Raw genomic sequence first — 5,188 nt, 5'->3', positions numbered from 1 at the left:
AAATGAGAGCAGAGAGAAAAAAATGAGCGAAAGCGTGACGCTGTACATCTTGGTTTTTTTAGTGGTAGAAATTTATCTAGATGGGAGGATGATATGGAATGAAAATTTAATTTTCTTTGGATGTTTTAGGTGAAAATTATGTTTTTTTTTATTTGTGCCATGAAATGGCTTATGTTTTTTTAGGGCCAATATAAAATGCATTTGAAGGTGATGGAAGTCATTAAAGAAGGAATGCCGGGTTGTATCTGAAAGATGCTATTTCAAAAAAAGGCTTGAAGAGGTGTATAAAAGGCTCGAATTCATTGATGCATATTCAGCGAGGCACGTCCCCGCTTCAATTCTTGCAGTTAGTTTCTCGAGCACTTAAAAATGTTAAATTCACCATGTTAATTTAACTTTGATTGTACTGTTGGCCATTACATGCTATGTGTTTTAAACTTTTATTGGTGCTCCAATTGAAATATTTTCTTGTTTTTTAGAAGGTGTAAATCAAATGTATAGAAGGAAACGTGGTATACTTCCTCTTTTAAAATTTAATAAGTTTGCTCCACATCTCACATCCACAAGATTTGAAGATTAACCATCTTCGGAAGAGCACTACGTCTAGATGTAACTATATAACCTTATGTCTATGAATGTCGTTCAAGTGCTATTAAAATGAAGTATATATGATTTGCAAAACCTCTCTAGCCATTGCAAAACCTTTCTTGGTGTAATACCCTGAACCTTTGGATACCTGTTGGAAAATATATTCAGGGTATTACTACAGTTGCAGTAAGATTTTTCTACGGAGTAATCTTGTTGAGAAACCCCAAGTGGAAAGAACAAGGACCTAAGTGTAAAAGTTTTTAAAAAATTTTGGGTTAAAGAGTAATAGAAAAAGGATTGATATAAAATGCTTCTCATAACCAAGGACTGAAAGGTAAGATGAAGGGATCTTTTTGAAATGTTGCGTTATAATTCAAGGACCATTGGATAATTTGAAAGGATCTTTTGAGAATACTATTTTTTAATTCAGGGACCATTTGTGAGTTTTTCAGGGACTGTTTTGTAAGAAATTAAGTTTTGAGGGACTAAATGTAAATTTCGGCTGAAGAGTTAATTGAGAGAAAAATCTAGAGCTTGAGTGTTGTTCATCTTCTTCTCCACCGTTTTGCTACAGTAACCCGAGAGTTAAAATGAAGAAATGGGAGAAATTAGAGGTTTTTAAAGAGAAAGACTTGAGATCGCTCTGAGTGAGCTCACGGAGGGACGACTGCATTTGTTAAGAGGCTTCCTTGTATTATTTTTGGCATGGATGTAGAGTAAAATTTTTAGGGGGGTACCAAACTTTGGTCGATTATCGCTTAGTCCAAAGTTTAATTTGAATCAAAAAGGGTACCCAACTTTCGATTGTCTTTCACCGGTTGGTCACCCGGCATCTCCGGTCCAAATTTTATGATGTGGCGCCCGAGCTACCTCGCAGCTAATCGAATGTTTCATGTGTTTCCACATCGCCAGTATGGTCGAAGTCACCCCCACTCACGTGATGGCATAAACCCTCGCCACGCTGCCTGCAAGCCTCTCTTCAACGGTCGCATCGGGTCGCAGCTTTTCTTTCCCACCAACCCACCGAGTAAACGTAAGGGAGAAGAGGGGTTTTTCGGTGAAGAGAGGAGGGTTTCTTAGGGTTTCGCACTGACGAGAGGATTTCTACAAGACTCGAGGAGAGGGTTTTCTCGCGAAGAAGAGGGTTTTCTTAGAGATTGTTTTCTTAGAGCGATTTATCGAAGTCCGGTGTGTTGATTGGCAATCGACAAGTGTTTTGATCTCATCGAACTCGCTCAATTGTCGATTTGAAGGTCTCATTGAAGGAATCATTCATCGCCTCCAAGAAATCCTGAATTTTCATCTGTTTTTCCAATATACACATTCTTAGGTTTTTTTTTGTACACTATATTTTGAATTCTGTATTATGAATACTGATTGGAATAAAATAAGATATTATGAATACTGATTGGAATAAAAACAGATCTTATGAATTCAGACATGAATATCGTATTGGAATAAATTCTGTATTATGAATTCGTATAATTAATACTCGTATTGGAATAAAAATCCGGCATTATGGATTCCGGATTATGAATATCGTATTGGAATAAAAATACTATATTATGAATAATCGATTGGAATAAAAATAGATCTTATGAATTCTCAGACATGAATATTGTATTGAATAAATTCGTATTATGAATTCAGATAGTTAATCATCGTATTAGAATAAAAACTCGTATTATGGATTCTCAGACATGAATACAAGATTGGTATTATAAATTTGGCAAGGTTCTTCACAAAAAAATAGTGATCTTTGCTAACATTCACAAATCGATCAAAAACACTGACATTCACGACTAACATTCATAGTCGATAAAAACCCTCGACATTCATAGCTAACATTCACATAACATTCACTACTATCAAAAAACCCTTGACATTCATAGCTAACATTCACGGCTAACATTCACACCTGATCTTTGCTAACATTCTCTAGTTCACAACTAACATTCACAGATTATCAAAAAACCAAAATAACAAAAATGAAACATTCTCATAGCAAAGACCCTCGACATTCACAAATGACCTAGCAAGTCCCACTCCCGGTGGCAGCCCATACCCTCCTTCTCTTGTCAAGCACCTCCTACTCTAGCAAAGATCCTTGGCCTTCTTTTTGTTCCACATTTGATCCATTCTGTGTCTCCTTGTTGCTAGTAGTTGTAAATTTTTTTCACACCCCTTTGCTCGCAGCTTTTGGAATTTTGAGTCGAGTCCCTCCCGATGGTTGTTCCAGATTAATCAGTATGCAAAGTATCCGTGTTGGCCTTCATTATGAAAAGTAGAAAAACATAAATCGACTCGATGGCACTAAAACTACAAGACTAAAAATTAAATACTAAACTTTAGAAAAATAGTTATCCAACCTCGTGCTGTTGGATGCTCAATCCCTATATTAGCTCCCTCAAGATGTATTTGTTGTTGCAGTGGCACACTCTGTGGCTCTCCTCCGTGCTCACCCTGAATTCAGTAAGTGAGCTTGGAGTGGTTGTACCATGAACTTGTACATTGATAAATTCAGATGTTTCTCCATGCATTTGCACAATTGAAAAAAATCTTTGTTCACCTCGCCACATTGCATAAAGAAATTAGTACTTGTGAACATATAAAATCAACATAAAAAATGAACTAACCTGCATTTCATCTTTCTTCCTTGCTCACGAGTCTCGTGGTACCTCTTGTTGTGCCCAACTTGACCACATACACTCGCATGTCATCTTCCCTCCTCGCTCGCCGACTTTCCCTTTGTAAGCCGCTTTCTCACCATCCTCTCGCCTCCTTAGTAAAGTCTTCCCGCCCTTCTTTTATTTTCATCGGGTTCGGTGGGATGATAGGGTGGTTGGTCACTCTTAGGCCATGTATTCCTATCATGTGTAGGGAATAGGATGTGCCTATATGTCTCCATGTAAGTACTAACCGGTAACATCTATCTAAGTATTTTTTTCGTGCTTCTCTTTATTATAGTATATAATAGATATGGCATGGCTACATGGCACACCACTCAATTGCCATCTTCTACAACTACAGCTACATTGTTTTTTGTCAACTACAACTTGTCCTTTGGGACCAACAACTTGATATTTATCTCCTCCCGACCAGGTTGTTGTATAAAACCAACTTTGGTGTTTGAATTTGTCAAGCTTCTTAAGTATTTTAGGGCAATGCAATGTAGATACTTTTTTCATTGTATCCCTTCTTCTCTGAATTCTTTTCATCAGTTGTGTCCTAATCAACTCATTCATGGTGATCACTCCTTTTATTCTAGCTTCTAGGATGAGGCTATTAAAACATTCAGATAGATTGTTAAGGAGAATGTCGCACTTAAACTAACTTTGGAAGTGTGACTTACTCCAGTGTTTGGGCTCAATTTTTTCATATAATCATAGGCACCTACAGACATTCCTTTAAGAATTTCCATTTCTCTTTCAAATGCAGGACGATGAGATGCCCTAGCACAAGCCCACACTTGGTCCTTGAGTGCTTTACCCCTAAATGTTTTTTTGAAGTTTGTATGGATATGGCGCACACAATATCTATGTTCAGACAATGGAAATAATTCATAAATGGCTGGCATTAAACCCTAATCCTCACCAATTTCATTTAATATAGGCCACATCACCAACCATGACCAGATAGAAAGAAAGAGTGTCAAACAAATGGGATAACAACAATCGATGAAAGAATAAATGGTAAATATACAAGTATACAAACCGAATTAATTAACATTATGTTTACCTTTTTGTCTATCCGACATAAATGCCCATTGTTTGTCAGCCGACTATACACAAATCTTGAGCCAATACCGCACTGTAATAAGTACATAATGAAAATAATGAATTAGTTGATACCATATAATTAATGAATGTAATTTAACTTCAAAGACCGAAGGAACCACTTCCAGTTCTCCTTGTTCTCCTTCTTTACCATAGCCCAACATATGGATAGATGCAATCATTTGCATCTATCCCAATGGCACACAAAGAATTGGCCGCCATATGTACCCTTCAAAAAGCATCCATCTAAAGAAATAAGCTTCCCCGCATCCTCGCCAAGAAGCCCTCGCCTCAATGGAGCTAGACAGTATATATAGGCCTTCAAACACACCATCATCATTTTGGGTTACAATGATGGTGGACCCAGGATGGGTCTTCAATAGCTCCAACCTGTAATCATGCAACCTGGCCATCTGAGATGCTTCATCACCATCAATGATCCTGTATTGGAATCCCAAAGGGAATTACACAACAAAGTAAGAGTAAATTAAAATTGTCTAGTCAGTGTACAGTAGTAGCAATCTTATTATAGCATATAGAAAAAAATTAAGGAGAGCTGAAATTACCTCAATGCTATGCGTTTTGCTCTGTAGGCTATAAGTCGGCTAATATCAACTTCTTGATTTGTCCTCACCGCACTTATGATCCCAAAGAATCTTCCAAGATGGATCAGCCCTGAAACTCGTTTCTAAATAGTTCCTTGCTATCCATTCTCGCGTTGACGTGCCGATTAACATGGTCTCTTGTGCACTCATGCACCAAATTTCCAGCTTTTTGATTTGTATAGTGCTCCTATCCTTCACCATAGGGGATGCCCACGGTAG

The sequence above is a fragment of the Dioscorea cayenensis genome, chromosome 16 (assembly GCF_009730915.1).
Source record: "Dioscorea cayenensis subsp. rotundata cultivar TDr96_F1 chromosome 16, TDr96_F1_v2_PseudoChromosome.rev07_lg8_w22 25.fasta, whole genome shotgun sequence".
In the NCBI taxonomy this organism is placed as follows: domain Eukaryota; kingdom Viridiplantae; phylum Streptophyta; class Magnoliopsida; order Dioscoreales; family Dioscoreaceae; genus Dioscorea; species Dioscorea cayenensis.
The sequence above is the reverse complement of the archived record's forward strand: the minus strand, read 5'-3'. Positions refer to the sequence as shown.